General features: G+C 51.6%; 1 long non-coding RNA gene across 1 annotated transcript in view; it reads left to right on the top strand.

Annotated features, from left to right (window-relative positions):
* The window catches only part of LOC144753906 (uncharacterized), a 468864-nt gene that overhangs the window by 81419 nt on the left and 368080 nt on the right, over positions 1 to 19365 (top strand). The window lies entirely within an intron of this gene.

Here is a 19365-nt window from a genome sequence, read left to right as displayed (position 1 = left end):
GATGAAGTTTGTGGATCCCACAGATTCTAGTACTTTCACTCACAGAAATGTGATGCCATAGTTTGTTGAGTCCCCTGATTGCTGGCTGACCCAGAGCCAAAATAGTGTGACCATTCATCATTTCAAGTGAAATGAAATTGGGATTTACTCTCATTCTGCTGCCCCAAGTGCAAAAACGACATACAAAAGAATCCAAATGTCTTCTCCCTTACCATGAGGATGGGGATTCTCTAGGTTCCAAGGGGCAAAAAGATTGTTGGGGGGGCGGAGGGGGCAGAGTGCAGCCTGATGTCAGGACGAACCAGGCACATTTTTTTCACCAAACATATCCCTTGCATCTAGTGGGATTTTTGCAGTCACAGAGGCAGATTGAGGATAAGTTGTCTAATCTTCCCAACTCATGCAGAATGAGTGCTAGGGTCGATATGAAGTGAGGGCATTGCCTTTGCCTGTACAGAGTGGCACACCCCTTCTTTAAAAAAAATAATAATATCTATGGTGTCTAGTAGCCTTTTGGCTCCAACTCCTTGGGGGCATATTGGGCTAAGCTTCCCATTCTGCCCCCTCCCAGGGCAAAGACACACAATTGATGGAGGGAATGCAGAACAAATCAAAACATTCACCCCCAGTCAAGAGATATGGGTTAAATCCATCATTCTTTTGCTCACCATGCCACCCCAGTATAGACCTGGCCATATGCAAATCAGTCTTGACCCTGTGCCTCATGGGAACAGTCCAGCCCGAACTGCTAAGCCAGGTCCTCCCTCGACTGGAAACAAGCATCCTAGGACCGGTTTCGGAGTATCCACCCCTCTTCAGCCAGGATAGCTTGATTCCAGTGGTACAGTGAGCCCAGGTCCCACGTCTGGGCATACCTGGCGCACTTAAGGCGAGAAAGCAAAAGACACACAATTGATGGACGGAATACAGAACAAATCAAACCTTCACTCCCAGTCAAGAGTTCTGGTTTAAATCCATCATTCTTTTGCTCACCATGCCACCCCAGTTTAGATCTGGCCATATGCAAATCAGTCTTGACCCTGTGCCTCATGGGAACAGTCCAGCCCGAACTGCCAAACCAGGTCGTCCCTGGACTGGAAACAAGCAACCTAGGACCGGTTTCGGAGTATCACCCCTCTTCAGCCAGGATAGCTTGATTCCAGTGGTACAGTGAGCCCAGGTCCCACGTCTGGGCATACCTGGAGCACTTAGGGCAAGAAAGCGAAAGACACACAATTGATGGACGGAATGCAGAACAAATCAAAACATTCACTCCCAGTTAAGAGTTCTGGTTTAAATCCATCATTCTTTTGCTCACCATACCACCCCAGTTTAGAGCAGGCCATATGCAAATCAGTCTTGACCCTGTGCCTCATGGGAACAGTCCAGCCCGAACTGCCAAGTCAGGTCCTCCCTGGACCGGAAACAAGCATCCTAGGACCGATCTCTGTACTGGGGTAAATGCATGTCCATCAATTGTTCATTTTGCATTTGTCACCCCGAGTGGGACGGGTATGCCCAGTTGTGGGTCCCGTGCTCGCCATGCCACTGGAGTCAACCTATCCTGGCTGATGAGGACTGAAAGCCCAAAACCTGTCCTAGGATGCTTGTTTCCAGTCCAGGGAGGACCTGGCCTGGCAGTTCAGGCTGGACTGTTCCCATTGTGCGCCACCAACATCACCAATACTACCACCACCAATACCTCCACCACCAATACCACCACCAATCCAATACCACCACCAATACCACTGCCAATACCACCACCAATACCACCACCACCAATACCCCCACCACCACCAATAACACTATCACCAATACCACCACCACTAATACCACCACCAATACCACCACCACTACCACCACCACTACCACCACCAATACCACCATCAATACCAATACCACCACCAATACAACCACCACCACCAATACCATCACCAATCCCACCACCACCAATACCATCACCACCACCAATCCCACCACCACCAATACCACCACCAACACCACTACCACCAATACCACCACCACCGATACCACTACCAATACCACCACCACCACCACCCATACCACCCATACCATCACCAATACCAATACCACCACCACCAATACCACTATCAATACCACCACCACCACTAATACCACCACCACCAATAACACCACCACCACCAATACCACCACCACCACCAATACCACCGCCACCAATCCAGTACCACCACCACCAATACCATTACCATAAACACTACCAATACCACCACCACCAATACCTCCAATACCAATACCATCACCACCAATACCACCACCACCACCACCACCACCAATACCACCATCAATACCACCACCACCAATACCACCACCACCAATACCACCACCACCACCACCTTCAATACCACCACCATCAATACCCCCACCACCACCAATACCACCACCATCACCAATACCGCCACCTCCACCACCACCAATACCACCACCACTACAACCACCAATACCACCACCAATACCACCACCAGTACCGCCACCACTAATACCACCACCAATACCACCACCAATCCAATATCACCACCACCAATATCACCACCACCAATACCAATACCCCCACCACCACCACCAATACCAATACCACCAATGCCACCACCAATATCACCACCACTAATACCAGCACCACCAATACCACCACCACCACCAATACAAACAACCTCAGCGACTCTCGCTCACTTGTAGGATAGGATAGGATAGGATAGGATACACATTTATAAAGCGCACAAATGCAAGCAGCGTCTTGGCGCTAGTGTAAGTGAGGAGTGTCACCCCAATGTCCAACTATACTTGTGAAAATAACACAGTTTTTAGAAACTTCCTGAAGATTCTGTGATTGGGTTGCAGTCGCAAAATAGATGGAAACTTATTCCACAACTTAGCTGCACAATGGGAGAATGTTTTACCACCCCATCTGGCTCTCCTAATTTTGTCTATTTGCATGAACAAGTCTTGCTGGATCTTAATGTCCTGGCTGGAATATAGGGCCTGAATAATCTCTGCAAGTCCTTGGCCCCTCCCCCATAGAGCACTTTATGGACAGTGCATAACGCCTAAAACTCCACCCCTTGCTGAATAGGGAGCCAATGAAGGGCTCTAATACCCTTTGAGGTAGAACTGCCCTTGGGGATCATTAGCAGCAGCCTGGCAGCTGCATTTGGCAAAGACTGTAGTTTGTTACTCTGGGCTTTGTCAATCCATAGAAACAACGCATTACAGTAGTCTAATTTAGACAGCAGAAGACCAACTACCACTGTCTTTTGTAAAGCCTGGCCAATGAAAGGGAAGATTTTTCTCAATTTTTTATCAGGAAAAAGCAGGACGAGGTAAGGCTGTTTACCTGTGCTGAAAAATTGAGCTGAGTATCAAAGATTATCCCTAGGTTTCTAACTTTAGACATCGGCTTGGGGCATTCTCCTGCACTTGTTGGCCTCCACGCAGCATTCCACAGGGATTGTCCTGACCCAAATTCCATGACTTCCGTCTTATCTGCATTGATCTTTAGGTAGCCCTGGTTCATCAGGTCAGGATCTCCAGAAGGCAACCATGGAACCTCGCAGCCGTATCCTCAGGTTGTTTAGCCAGTGAGATGATTAGCTGAGAATCATCTGCGTAGGACACCATCACCAAGCCATGCTTCCTAACAAGTCTCGCCAAGGGGGTGACATAGATGTTAAAAAGCATTGGTGAAAGCGCAGAGCCCTGCGGAACGCCACAGGGGAGACTGAAGCCCTCTGATTTCATTCCCTCCCAATACAGTTTTTGTTCTCTCCCTTCCAAAAATGATGCCAGGAGAGTCAGAGCTGATCCCCCAATACCAATGTCCTGTAGCCGCTGGACTAGCACCGAATGATTTACAGTGTCGAAAGCTGCTGACAGGTCTAATAAGATGAGAATTGCCTTACCCCCACTGTCGACAGTCTTCCGAATCTCCTCAGTTGCTACTGTAAGAGCAGTTTCTGTGGAATGGTGGCTTCTAAAGCCATGCTGGGTCGGGTCCAGTAGATTGTTAGCATCCAGGTACTCTGTTAAGGTATTATTTAGTATTTTCTCCAGCACTTTGGCTGCCATAGGGAGACCTGCAATAGGACGATAATTCTTAAGTTCTGAAGGATCCAAAGTGGATTTCTTCAGAATAGGTCTAATTATAGCTTTCTTCCAGGCAGTTGGATAATTCCCTGACCAAAGCACCTGATTGATAAGAGGAGTTAATTGGCTAACAATTTTAGTGTCCCCTAAATGCATGATTCTAGGGGGGCACGGGTCAATAGGGGAGCCTGATTTTATCGATCCTAGTATATTCAGTATCTCCTCATTGGTGGCTGGCGGAAAACTAACTAAGTTCGCGTAAACTGGTTCTATGTCAGTATGTTGTACCTCCTCCATGTCTATGTGACTCTTCTGAAGGTCGTCATAGATAAGATGGACTTTATTTTGGAAATGTTTAGCCAGATCATTACATAGCGCTTGATCTGGCTGAAAACTCTCCTCTTGCTGGGATTTGGATAGAAAGGTGATCGCCTTAAACAGCTCTTTAGCGGAGTTACTAGCAGTCTCAATCCTCTGCGTATTAAACGCCAGTTTTGCCCTAACAATGGCCTCTTTATACTGTGTTAGGGCCTGATGATATATCGTTTTACTCTCCTTATAATTTTGCCTCCAAGCTCGTTCAGCTCTCCTGCAACTAGCCTTCAGACCCTTTAGCTCTGAGTTATACCATGGTGCCGAGGGCCTAAGCCTCTTAACCGTCACCACCTTCTCTGGGGCCACAGTATCTGCTGCTGCCAGAAGACATTGATTAAAGACTGCTACCGCCATATCATTGGTCGGACCTTCCCCACTCGGAGGCTGGTCCAGTGCAGTTTCCAAATCATTTCGTAGGACCTTATTCCAGCATCTGACCTTTGTTTTCAATGCATTATTCTGTGTGTAACGCCCCTGCAAAGAGGTTTTAAACTTGAAATGCACTGCTCTATGATCTGACCAAGGAAGCGCAGTCACATTGCTTACAGTAATGTCATCATTGTTATAAAAAATGCCATCCAATATATGGCCCGCCTGATGGGTGGGTTCCATGACCATTTGATTAAAACCAAAGGCTGCCATGTTGTCTACTAATCTGCAGGTATCGGTAGTATTATTTAATTTGAGATGATAATTAAAATCCCAGAGAATTAATATAGAATCAGAATCCGTACAAGATTCCATATGAGTCATCAGGGCTTGTGAGAAGGCCGCTCTGGGCCCAGGTGGGCGATAAATCAAAAGACCCTGGAGCTTCCAGAAGTTATAAGCCTTTATGGAGAAACGAAATGCTTCTGCAGGTTGGTCAGACACAGCTTCTATATATGCAATTTAAACAGGTCGCGATATATAATTGATAACATCCGCCATTTATTAACCTCTCTATCCTGGAACTTCACCGCGTAGCGCTGTGGTAACGCAATGTTCCAGTTCGGGCCTGAAGCCTGGTCAGTCCAGGTCTCGGTTAAAAACAGGATATCGGGCGTAATATTCTGAATCAGGTCCTCAATTTCAAATTTGTGCTTCCTCAGAGACCGTATATTAATCAGCACACACTGAATCTGCTGACATGTAGCTTTCATATGTTTTCCGTATGTGTCCGGGGCTAGAGTGTTACGTGTAGTAACTTCGATATGAGAGCTCTTACAAGCAGCGGACATTTCTCCCGCCCCAGCGGTCCCTTGGTTATAGACTTGAACAGGTAAGTTGACACTATCAGCAGGGCTGGGAGTAAATGCATATGCGCATCTGCTGCAGACGGACTTTTCTAAGGGCCAGATACCAGAAGCCTTGCAATCACAACTGTTAAAATCCAATAATTGCTGTTTACTATATGTAATTACCTTACCACCGCCAGGGGTCGTGGTACTGGGCGTGTCTCGGGCGCGGACGGGCGCAGACAGGAGCAGACGGGCTTGCCTTTGGCGCGCCACCGGCACGCCCGCCCGCTGCGCTGTCGCCCCATAGCGCGATTTATACCTCCTGAAAAGAACAACTAGCACGCCAACCCAGGTGCCGTGTGGTCCCGATTAACATCTGGGTGCCGCCAGGGTCGAGCAAGCTAGTCTTTCAACACCCCGGGAAGCAGCAGGAAGTAATGAAAAGTAAGTAGCAATAGCCGTATGCAGGGTCAAAGAAAGTTAAAAATCGCAAAGGTTCCCCAAAAGATTTTAAAAGCGATATAAGAATGTGTAGTTCTCGTCACACCTAAACAGAAAAAATGCTATTAATGCCAAACACAGCAAAACAATGAGCAACAGCCCTCAAACTTACAGGCTGCGCGGTCGCCCCATAGCGCGATTTATACCTCCTGGCAACCTAGGTGCCGTGCGGTCCTGATTAATATCCGGGTACCGCCAGGGTCGAGCAAGCTAGTCTTTCAACACCCCGGAAAGCGGCAGGAAGTAATGAAAAGTAAGTAGTAATAGCCGTATGCAGGGTCAAAGAAAGTAAAAAATTGCAGAGGTTCCCCAAAAGATTTTAAAAGCGATATGAGAATGTGTAGTTCTCGTCAAACCTATAGAGAAAAACTGCTATTAATGCCAAAAACACTGAGCAACAGCCCTTAAACTTACAGGAGCAGGGGCACTGTACGAGGCCGGAGCTGCAGCCGAGACCATCTTACCCTCTCTCTATGCCATAAAGCACTGCCCGCCCTGCACCAGGAGGTGAAGCTAGTGCCCTACTACAGAAGGAGTGCTTTTCATTAGGCCAAAGATAGCAATGACATTACGCAATGCCAGACAGCACACTCAAATCACGGAGAGGGCAGGAAATAGCCCCGCACCCCCTTCCCATTCTTCCTCTTGAGCCACAACAGTGTAATCACAGAGCAAAAGGTGTTTTAAAAAAAAAAAAATTAAAGTTTTTATTTAAACTACACAAGGCATAAATACGGTAAATACACGGTCGTGGGTCCATGCGGTCGGCACTCCAGCGCTGCAACATATATAATACATTCGATATCCGTAGTGGGGGGGGTAGCGAGGAAACCATCAGCAATACAGTAAAAGTTAATACTTGGAATGTCAATTAGGGGGACAGGGTAACATCGGGAAGCAAATCATGTGGGGGGGGTACATATATTTCCACGGTATGTGTTCCATTGTGACCAAATTCTACTCCATTTCCTGGGCCTACCCCGTGACAGATACACAGTTTTCTCCCTAAACATGCACCAGTCCATGTTCTCCTCCCATGATGATACAGTGGGCGGCCTATGGGAACCCCAGAGCTGTGCAGTATCCCTTTTTGCGATCATATTACCAAGGGACGCCCAGTTGATCTGTGCCGTATTGTAATCATTGGGTTCCCAGACATTCAGGAGACAGCGTCTGGCCTCGGGCAGTAGCGTCACACTAGTGACCCTTTCCATTACGACATGGACACGGGACCAAAACTCAACCACCTCCGGGCATTCCCATAGAATGTGGAGGAAAGTGCTAGTCATGCCGCAGCCACGCTTACACAAATCATCCAAAGAGTAACCCATGCGAACCAGACTCGGACCAGTGACATACACACGGTGGAGGATCTTAAGTTGAACAAACCTAAGGCGAGCGGGTATGGCAACCTCTTTGGGCGAAGACAGGGCGGATTGCCAGTCCTCATCATCCAATTCCAGACCGTCGGCGGTCCACGAAGCCCTTAGGCGTACAAGCAGATCAGCCCTATTGTTTATCAGCTTCTTGTAAATCAATGAAATTGTGCTATCGGGCACATGTCCATCCAGGATACGATCCTCAAGAGGTGAGGACTCAGGAATATCTGTACCCACAGCAAAAACTGACAATAGGGCATGACGGACCTGGGCGTACCTGAAGAATTCCCTGTCACCGAGTTCGTATTCCGCCTTGAGCACCGCAAAGGTCTTAACGTCGCATTTAGACCAGAGATCCCCCACCTTGCTAATACCAATCATATCCCAGTTATCAAAACCTTTAGTTCGCCACAAATTATCCAAACCTTCAGAGTCATACAAAGGGGTCGCGCGGGTAAGTCTATCACTCCATCCAAGAGCCGCATTCGCGTCGTGCCACACACGTACAGGAATTTTAGTGGGACCAGCCAGTGTTTTACAGAGCTTCTTGGAATACAGCGCCCTGTTGAAGTTCCCCCCCGGCAGAAGGTGTTTATCCATTGCAAAGGCCGGGGCAGGACGGGAGCATATGTTGCGTGATTAACCGCACTTAATTGAGAAGCCCAGTAGTAACGCCTGATGTCAGGGAGGGCAATGCCCCCGTCATACCACGGAAGCGTGAGTTTAGACAGGGCGATGCGTGCACGTCCATCCCAAACCAGTCGCCTTTGTAAACTCTCCACCTCTCGAAAGTAACCCGAAGGAACGGGGTCAAAGAAGTTCTGGGGAGCGTACAAAAATCTAGGCAGCGACCTCATTTTAAAAAGAGCCGCACGACCGAGCGGCGACAGTGGAAGCTGACGCCAACGTGCAACATCAAGCTTCAGCCTCTGGAGAGGGGGTAGCAAATTACGCTCATAGCGAACGGTGGAATCCAAGGAGACATAGATCCCCAGGTATTTAAAACCAGTCTCAGTTACCTGAATTGGAAATCTACGAGGCAATAGGGGGAGACCACCAGCCAAGACGTAGACACAGGATTTAGTCCAATTAATAATGAGACCCGAGTTCTTTCCGAAGGAAGTCAGAACATCGAAGAGCACATTAAGGGATTTCTGAGGGGAGGTAAGATACAGGAGGATGTCATCTGCTTATAGCGAGATACGATCCTCGAAATCGGGAGCCCACCGAATGCCCTTTATAGAAGGCTCCCAACGGAGCCATTCAGCCAACGGTTCTAAAGCGAGGGCGAAGAGCAGCGGAGACAGCGGGCAGCCCTGTCTGGTGCCTCACCCGAGTGTAAAAACACTGGACACCTTCCCATTAACCACCACCTGAGCAAGGGGCTTCTCATAAAGAAGTTTCACCCAAGCGATAAACACCGGGCCGAATCCAAACTTTGAGAGGGCTGCCCAAAGGTAGGGCCATTCGATGGTGTCGAAGGCCATGGTAGCGTCAAGGGAAGCTAAAATGGCGGGCTCAGTGAGTGTCTCAGCTCTCGCGAGAACTCCGTGGAGTCTCCGAAGATTAAGGGCGGTGTTTCGATGAGGGATGAAACCCAACTGATCCGGATGGACCAAGTCCCCGATCACCTTAATCAAGCGATTAGCTAACAATTTAGCTAGAATTTTGGGTTCGGCGTTAAGCAGTGAAATAGGTCTGTACGAGGCACAGCGATCATGCGGCTTACCCTCCTTATGGATGATCACGATGGTGGCGAGTCGCTGGTCGGCAGGAAGGGAACCAGAGTCCAAAGCCTCAAGGAACATATCCCTCATGTAGGGCGCCATTTTGTCGGGACGCAGTTTATACAGTTCAATGGGTAAGCCATTGGGGCCCATTGCTTTGCCAGAGCGGAGAGAACGTATGGCCACCGCGACTTCGTCCACCGTGAGGGGTGCGTCCATAAGGTCTCTGTCATCATCGGAAAGGCAGGGTAACGCAATGTCCCGAAGCAACAACCGGGAGTCATCCTCGTCCCTATCACAGACCGAGGCATACACGGTTTTAAAGTGGTCAACAAAGCACTCAACAATCCCGACTGGGTCAGTAACACTCTCACCATCAGGCCTCTCAATCACAGGGACAACACGATTCACTCTCTTTCTTATCCAGCCACGCAATCAGTTTACCAGCCTTGTCCCCCACGTCATACAACCTGCCCTGTTGCTCTCTGCTCATCACCTTTGCCGCGTCAGTGACGAGGGCTCTGTAATCGGCTTGCTTCAGACTGAGGGAATGCAGTTTTAAACGTGTTGCTCCAGAATCAAGATCATTCTCAAGTGCAGTTATGTCAGTTTCAAGGCACACAAGTTCCTCATCTCTTAGCCTTCTTGGCAGCAGCAATCAGTGACAGAGAATGCCCCCGAATAACCGTCTTGAAAGCTTCCCACAGTGAAACAGAAGAAGAAACAGACCCCACATTGTCATTGAAGTAATGGTCCATAGCTTTCACAAGTTCAGAACGAGTTTTAGGATTACGAAAATACCAGGGGTTAATGGGAGCCACTCTACCCGCAGTGCCTACCCCAACCACAAACCGAAGCCACAAGGGGGAATGATCAGAAATACCCTAGGAAAATGACGAACCTCACTGATGGAGGGGGACTGGGCCGACGGCATTAAAAAATAGTCTAGCCTGGAGAGACTACCATGTGCCCCAGAATGGAAGGTGTATTGAAGCTGTGTAGGGTGCATCAACCTCCAGCTATCTATCAGCCCAAAAGTTTCCAGTAGGTCACTCAGCCACATATGAGATCTAGCCAGATCCCTGGGCGGAAAACGGTCAGCGGTGCCAGAAACAACGGAGTTAAAGTCCCCACCAAGGATAAGGAGACCCTCAGGCAGCCCTAGTATAACCCTAGCCAAATCAGCATAGGTGGAGGCCTGTAGGCCCGGAGGGATATATATCGCGAGTATGGACAGTGTTTTCCCCTCCCATCTACCCGTGAGCACTGCATAGCGCCCTCTGTCGTCAAGTATTACTTCATCAATTTCAAAGGGAGAGAAGACCGGATGAGAATGCCAACCCCCCTGGAACCAGAAGTGAAACCAGAATGAGCGACTAGTCGGTATCCGCGCCTGTTCATGGCTTGACACGTGTTACCTATCAGATGCGTCTCCTGCAGAAGAACAATATCGGGGGAATGGCGTCTGAGGAACTGCAACACTACCCCTCGCTTTATCCTGTCTCCCAACCCATTAACATTCCAGGATAGCAGTCTCAACTCACCACCCCCATCCCCGAGAAGGAAGCAGAGCAGCCCACACACGAAACCCAGTGACCTGAGCAGTTAGAAAAAACAATACAATGCCTTGTGAAAAGAAACAGTCACACACACACACACCCCCAACTGAAACCGTTACAACGCCCCTCACCCTGCACCCCTGCGTACGACTCAAAAGCCACCCCAACTTGCAGTGTGCCTGTAGCCCCGTCATAAAACTACTCTACACAAAGAACCCAGGAGGAGGAAGAGTCCCATTCACCCCCGCCACCCTCAGGCCAATCTAAAATAAGAACAAAAGAACCATTGTCCAGACTCAGCTGAAATAGTTGGAAAGTTCAGACGTCAGGGCCCACAACGTCACTCTCGCTCCAGCGAGCCGCCGTCGGCGCCGCCGGGGTGCTCAGTTCGATCATCCCTTTTTTGCAAAGAATCAAGCCAGTCACTGACACTGTCCGGGCGGTCAAAGAAAAACGTTCGTTCCTCATACTCGATACGAAGTCTGGTCCGAAACAACATGGCGTACTTGAGGCCCAGGCCCCGCAGCCGTCTCTTGACTCCCTGAAACCCCATTCTCTGCCTTTGAACAAGCGGGGTAAAGTCAGGGTAAAAGTTCACGGTAGTATTTTCAAACTCCACAGGGCCCTTGTCCCGGGATGCTTGCAGGATAGCGTCCCTATCCCTAAAGTGGAATAGTCTAGCAATAATGGGTCGTGGGGGGGCACCCGGCTTAAGCTTCCCGCCTGGAACTCGATGCGCCCGCTCAACCGCGAAGAATTTAGTAAGTCCGGCGGGAGCAAGATAGGTCGAGACCAGATCTTCCACAAGGAGGTCGGTTGCAGAGGTCTCGGGATTTTCAGGGACACCGATAATGCGCACGTTGTTGCGACGGGCCCTATTTTCATAATCCTCCAGACGACGGGCCATCATGTCATGAGAAGAACGCAAGTTCCCGATCTCAGTCTGAACGTCCGTAACATCTGTAGTCAGGCTGGAAGTCTTCAGATCCAACGCCTTGACCCTCTCGTTGGTCTTTGCCAGGTCCGCTCTAATCAGCGTAACATTAACGGCCACCGTATCGATCTTGGAGGCAAGTGCCTCATATTGCTGTCCCATGGAGGCCTTTATACTGACGATGGCACTCATGACATCTTGCAACGATACTTCCGAGGTCGCATCAGAAACAGCCTTAGGATCGTCAGGCATACGGCCAGCAGCACTGGGGGAACCCTTGAAATGGGAGTAGTGATCGATAATATTCGTCTGGGTTTGTCCCCCACGGAGAGGTGTCTTAGTCTTGCGTTTCTCCGCCTCGGGTTTGGTGGCCATGTTGGAAAAAGGACCCCGGAGGGGCCTGCGCGACCTGGTGAAAATGGCCGGTCGTGATGTGACCAAGGAACAACGAAACTGGGCCAAAGTAGCGAAAATGCCAATAATGCTGAGAACAAGGCGATCCGCTGGGAAGGCACACGGCAGCGTAGTAACACCAAGCAGGATCAAGGGTAGATCCGAGCAGCGTTTCAGTCGATTCGAGCCGGGAGTAGGAAAGCGAAACTGAAAGTTAGGCAGAGGCCGTCTGGGGGAGAAACCCCTCCGGCCGTTGTTGTTCAACTGCTCCTCGGCCTGCAGAGCAACCAGGCCCCCGGACTCGTCTCGGGACGGGCCGCAAAAGTTTAAGACGACGTAAAAGTGGATCCTAACGTCCGAATTCGATTCTTCAAAGAATGTTGGGATCAGCCCGAGTCTGTCTTCAAAAGCCCATCTTCAAAATCAGGATGTAGTAAGGATATTTGCGAAGGGCGGCGCGGGTCTCGGGAGCTCTGTGCTCAGGCGACCATCTTGGATGCCCGCGAAGCTCCTCCTCGAGCAAAAGGTGTTTGAGTGCTTTGTTAATGGTTATAGCTCGGATCATTTGTAACTTTCACTTCAAACTTTGTGTCTGTGTAATTTACAACACTTGCACATCTTCTTTACTGCACTATTCATCACTACTTTGAAGACATCGCAGGCCGACTCTTCCTCTGATATTTACAATTTAAGAAGCGGTCGAGAAGGTTCTTTATTGCAATGTAATAGGTCTTGTGTTTGTGAGAGTTTAAGCTATTAGTATTTTAAATGACAATGCCTTTTAATTATGTTTAAAACCCAAGACATAAATAAAAGGCATTGTCATTTACAATGGCAATTGCTCAAACTTGTGTGAATGCGAGACCTATTTCATTGCAAAATGCTTGTTTCAATTTAGCTTTCTTGGTGAGCGCTCTGCCTCCAGGTGTGTATATTGGAGGTAAACACCCCACCCACTATTCCCCTCAGCAGGACAGAAAGACTGCTGTGCCCTATCGGGGGTATAGGCATCACTCAATGCCACGGTGGGCAGCTTCACCCCATTTTCTAAAAGACATCATCCCTAGTGTCTAGGGTGAGAGAGAAAGACTGATTTTCCCTCCCTCTTTGAGCAGTGTACGGTGAGATACACCCTCCTGAGTATCAATCTAACTGGGCGGTATGAGATGCATAACGCGAGGTCCTTCCCAGGTTTGGGTATGAGCGATATTTCCGCCATGCCCATAGAAGGCGTCGGACTGTCAGTGTCCGAGAAAGAGTTGTACAACCGCAACAGGTGGGGTATGAGCTGTGCCTGAAACATGCGGTAGAAGGACAGCGGTAAGCCGTCCGACCCGGAGTCCTTCCGAGAGGGAGGTCCTTTTACGCCACCGCCGTCGCCTCTGCAGTTAGAGGCCCCTCCAAGCTCCGAGCGTGGTGGGGATGTAATGGGTTCCAAGCACACTGGTTCAATGCATCCTCGATAAGAGCTGGGGGTGGCGGCTCTGCCGCGTACAGTGCGGCATAGTAGACCCTAAAGGCCTCACATTTGGCCTGCTCCACAGTGACTCGCGAGCCGTCCGGGAGTTTAATGTTAGCTATGTGAGCTTTCGCTGCCCGTGCCCGCAGACGCCTTGCCAATAGCGTGCCCACTTTGTCCCCTCCTTCATAATACCGCTGTTTCAAGGCTATAAGGGATCTTTCCGCTTTATTGGTGCGTAAAACGCGCAGTTGCCCCTGAAGGTTTGCTAGCCGCCGTCGGGATGCAAGCGAGGTACGGACCTGGTCTTGTTTTTCTGCCGCCTTGATGTTTGCAGATAAGCTGTCTTCTAACCGTCGGGTCTCGCGCGCCCGGGTAATTGAGAGCGAGGTGATGTGACCTCTAATTGTGGCCTTGAAAGCGTCCCACACCGCAGAGAAGGGTGTCTCAGGGATATCATTGCTCGTGAAGTAAGAGTCAATGGCGACGCGTATGCTTTCCACATCCGCCGGGTCCCGCAGGATACTCGGCGGCAGGCGCCACCTCGGAGTATGGGGGGCCAGTGGCCGGGTCCTGCAGGAGTAGTTCAACATGAGCGTGATCAGAGAGTGATATAGCAGACATAGACACCGCCAGTATGTCTCGCACCATGGCATGAGAGACAAATAAATAATCAATGCGCGTGTATGAGCGATGCACTCGTCAATAGAAAGAGAAATCCCTTGCCTCTGGCGAACAGTATCGCCAGGCATCTGTCAAGCCAAGGTCCGTTATACGCGCATGAAGCGTAGAGGACATGGCCCTCTTCCCGGTCAAAGATGTTCCACTGCGGTCCGCCCCAGAGTCCCATACTAGATTAAAATCACCACCTAGGATCAAGGAGGGATCACCCTGTGGGATATGGTCCCTTAATAGTGCTCGGAGGTAGGAGTCTTGCATCTGGTTTGGTGCATACACATTGCACAGCGTGAATGTGCGCCTCCCAATTCCAACACCCACCTTAACAAAGCGCCCGTCTGACCACATAGAGCCCTGGTTTCCGTCCGTCTGATACCACTCCTGCACAGGATGGCCACCCCAGCCATTTTAGTGGCCGCCGTAGCCCAGAATTGGAGTGGATATTTGGGATGCGCCATGCGCTGGACATCTTCTTTCAAAAGATGAGTTTCTTGGAGAAATATGATGTCAGGGTCATGTTGTAGGAGGTATCGCCACACCTGTCGCCGCTTGTTCGGAGAGTTAAGCCCCTTGACATTAGGGGAAAGCACCTTCAGAGGGCAAGGAAGGGTCATTGTAAGTTCCTATCGCTAATTAGTCCTTTAAGCCACCGAAGGGAGCTGCGCAGGTCAAGGGAGGGAATGCGCAGGGGATAGACGCCAGCGCCACTGTGCTACCCATCCGCCACACTCAAGGGAATAGAGAAAGAAGAGAGAAAGAGGTAGAAAAGCAGGAAGGTACAGCTGTAAGGAACAGTAAACCAACAATGGCCACCGGGGCCAAAGTATTCTTTTTCCGTCGCCGGGTATCCTATACCCTAGAGTTCGGATGAGCCCAGGGATGTCACTCCCTCAGGAACAATTGGGGGTAGGTTTGCAGTCGACCTCAAGTTCAGTCAGCGGGGAAGCCACAGCGTCCCCCACCCCATAGGCATGGAGCCAGGGTGTAAATTAAGAGGGCACATTATTCAGCAAACCTAAGAATAAGGGTGCATTTCATGAAGCGTACGCTTCATAGTCCGGTGTGAATTCAGTCTATCATGGAGTTGAGGGGTGCGAGGTGATGTCTTCCTTGTGCCCTTCAAGGGATCGTATGTGTGCGATAATATCCTGTTTGGCCTGAGAGCTAGATTGCTCATCCATGGGTGACGAACGTCGATGGCGATGTACAGTAGTCCAAGATGGATCTTGCGGCTTAACGCGTGCTGTCCTGAGGATAGCCTCCTTTTCGGAGAAGAAATGGACCCTAGTTAAGATGTCAGAGAGGAGACCCGGCCTCCCAGCGGGCCCGGGGACCCTGTGGGCTCGATCCAAAGCCGGCAGAGAATCGTCTTCGTCCCCCCAGACCTCGTGGAGGAGTTGCGCCACGTAGGTCATGACGTCTTTCCCCTCCACACCAAGAGGAACTCACCGGATGCAGAAGTTATTCCGGCAACTCCGATTTTCCAAATCCTCTTGCTTTACTTGCAGCTCTATGTGCTATTTCTTTAGCACTGCCAGGCGTTGCCACAGTTGCTCCTAGTCCTCCGTGCGGGCATCCACTGTCTTTTCCAGCCCATCCACCCGGTCTCCCAAGTCAGTTACCTCCTTTCTGAGTTCTCGCACACACGAGTGAACCTCTGTGCGCAGAGCGCCAATCTCCATCTTGAGGTCTGACATGAAAGATGTCATAAATGCCTGGGTCACTGGCGCTGAGTCCCCCGCGGCCTGTGGCGCCACCTCAGTAGGGCCCGACGCTCCCATCTTGCCCCACATTGCCACCACGGAGTTGTCTCTGGGGGCCGCAGCCGGATCTGCCTTGCCCCCTCTGGAACGTGTCATCGCCAGTCCTTGGATGTTCCGTTGGCCACCAAGCCGCGTAGTCCGTGCGTGGTTGTTCTAATGTAGACTGAGATATTCACCGCCCAACCAAGGCCAATCTTTTCCCTAGTTTGCAAAGCTCGAAACTGCAGCTGGGGAGTCCAATGCGTAGACCCCCCCCTCAAGCCTTCAACCCTCAAGACGCAGGCTACCTCCCGTTTAGGTCCACCGCCTCTCTGTCCTCTCCACAACAGTGCCCACTGGCGGGACACTTCAGGCGTGGTGAAGCCCTCTAGACCAGGCCAGGGTGTGCAAGTGTCCGCTGCAGGGGCCCTGCTACTCCAAGCCAGTCCACACCTCCCTTGCACCCCGTCCGCAACAAGCACACTTGAAGCCCTGTAGGACCTGCAACACACTCTGGCCCGCCAGCAAACTGCGTCACTCTGCTATACCCCCAGCCGCTCACTTGTCATAATGCAGGTGTCCCGGTCTCCTCCTCCCCCTCTCCAGCCAACGTGATATGAGCTTCAGATCTCCGTAGTGTTAGTGCAAGCCGCCCAGTGCCTCCGGCCGTCCCGCTTAACAGTCGCAAAATAGCGGCACTTTCGTCCTGTACTAGGTGTCCCACTTGCAATCACCCAGCTGCCGCTGTGTCGTCGCTTTCTACTACGTCCCTCTGTACCCCCATAGGTAGTATCACGGGGGCAGAGGCTTTAAGCAGGGTACAGGCTCCCCGGGTGCAGCAGCACGCGGGGTCCAGTGCCAGTGGGCCACCCGGCACAACAATATCAAAATGGCATGGGAGCGCTCTTCCTGCCGTGCTGCTCTCCTGTGGCCCCCGACCCCCAGCCGCTGCACCTGGTATGGGCCCCAATAGCCTGCGATGCAGTGATTGCAGTCAGTCCCGCTGGGGCCCGCCCCGCAAAGTTCCACCGTGCGAGAGGCGCAGTATGGGCTCTACAAGGCCGCTGCTCTCCTAGGCCGCTCCTCCATCCCCTCTGGCAGCCCCGATGTAGGCCCCATCAGTGTAACCCTCAGATCGCCGCCTGTCAGCCTGCCTCAGTCACCTCCAGTCGCTTCAGAGCATCAGCTCTGCCACGCCCGCCTCCGCTGCTCAGTTCGGACCCCTATGAGCCAGGGTCCCGGGGATTCACCAGGGTGCCATGGGGGGGAGGGGGGGGGCTCCTTCTAGTCCCTCACAAAATGGCATCTCGCTCCATCCGGCCACCCGTCCCCCATCACACTCCGTACCTCCGATCGTTGCCGGGCAGTGTCCAGTCCATCCACCTGCCTCCCAGGTCACCCCGATCGATGCCCACATTAAGGGCGGCCGTGACCGCGTCTCGGTGACTCCCAGCCAGCCCAGGGTAAATCACAAGGTCTCAAGGCCTAGAGGCGGGTGACCCAATGCTTCCAAGCCACCTCTCCCCAATGACACCAAGGGTCAGATATGCCACTCGTGCCCCCTGCCTCTTACTTGCTGCAATGTCAGTGTCATGGTCCTCTCCTCCGCCTCGTAGACCAGTGCGGTATGAAGTACAGGCCTCCTCAGCGTTATGGCAGGCCGCCCAGAGCCTCCAAGCAGCTCCTCTCCCCAAACACAAAATGGCGGGACGCCCACCTCGAGTTGGGCGTCTCCCCCGCAGTTCTCCAGCTGTTATTGAGGAGCAGCCTCTCCAGCACCCCCCCAGGCAGTCTCACAGGGGTAGGGGCTACGTGCGGGACACCGGTTCCCTGGGTGCAGCAGCACGCAGGACCTCGTATCTCAGAGTCAGAAAATGGCGGGTCACTCACCGCACTGCACCCGTTGCTTTCTTCTCCAGTCCCCGAAGGCAGCAGGAGCCTCCAGCCCCTTTAGGAACAGCATGCCAGCATGCCGGCGATTTCCGGAACCGGGCCGTAGGGCATGCACCGCCAGGTCGCTCGGACACTCTCTCTGTCAGCCTGAATCTGCCAGCCCATGCACAGGGGCCCAGGGAGTCGCCAGTCCGTCGGGAGGGCCCGTCAAATGCTTCACAACACGGCTGGCAGCTCCGTCCGTCCGAAAGCCCCCCGCTGCTCTCACCTACTCCAATGTCCGCTTGGTGGTACACAATCCCTCAGCACCACGATGGCTATCCTCCACAATGGCGGCAGCCACAGCTTCAGGTGAGGGCTACAGGGCAGGCCCTGCCAAGCCTCCCAGTCGCTTCCCGCCTCTGCAGTCTCCGACGAGGGCCCCCCCGGCGCGGGCTGCCGGGGTGTCACCGGTCCGTTCACCGCAGCTCCCACCAGTCAGCTATTTATTTATTTATTTATTTTGGGATTTTATAAAGCGCTTGGTTACGCGCTCCGGCGTGTCCCCGCGCTGAGAGTACATCTGTGGGAGGATCGGGAGGCTATAGCAGTGCTAGGCGGAAAAGATGAGTCTTGAGGGCTCTGCGAAATTTGGTCTCATAAGGTTAGAGGCGCAATTCAGTGGGGAGCATGTTCCAATTCTTGGCTGCAAGGAGCCTGAACGATCTGCCCCCATCCGAGCTTTACGGATTTTGGGGACAACAACCAGACCCGTGCCTGAGGATCTAAGCATCCGCTCTGGTCTATAGGGGGTGATAAGGCTATTCAGAGGGTCGGGTGCTCTACCTCCAAAGATGCGATGGCACATGCATAAGGCTTTGAAGGTAATCCTTTCACGGATCGGAAGCCAGTGAAGGGACCTCAAAGCGGCTTTAGAGGGTGTTCTCCTAGGAAGCCTCAGCACCAGCCGGGCTGTGGCGTTTTGCAGTACTTGGAGATGATTGAGACTTTTAGCCGTAATACCCAGATATAATAATTTGGCATAATCGAGTCTCGATGTGACCAAGGCATGCACAAGAGTCTGTCTGGCACCTACAGGAAGCAGGTCAAGGACCTTACGTAAGCTCTTAAGTATCCCGAAGCACATTCCAACCACCCGATTTACCTGGGGAGCAAAAGACAGATCGGAGTCGAAAAGCAACCCAAGATTTTTAGCCTGTTGACCCGGCACGGGGGTTGAGCCCAGACAGTCAGGCCACCATGCCGAGGACCACACAGACGGCCCCCCCCCCCCACCACGAGCACTTCAGTTTTGGACCCATTCAACTTCAGGCAGTTGTTAGACATCCAGGAGGCAAGCTCCTGCATGCAGGCTCTGAAGTTGAATGCCGTGATTCCGGGAGCCCG

This window comes from Lissotriton helveticus, chromosome 5_1 (genome assembly GCF_964261635.1).
Source record: "Lissotriton helveticus chromosome 5_1, aLisHel1.1, whole genome shotgun sequence".
NCBI lineage: Eukaryota > Metazoa > Chordata > Amphibia > Caudata > Salamandridae > Lissotriton > Lissotriton helveticus.
This window is presented reverse-complemented; position numbering and strand designations above follow the sequence as displayed.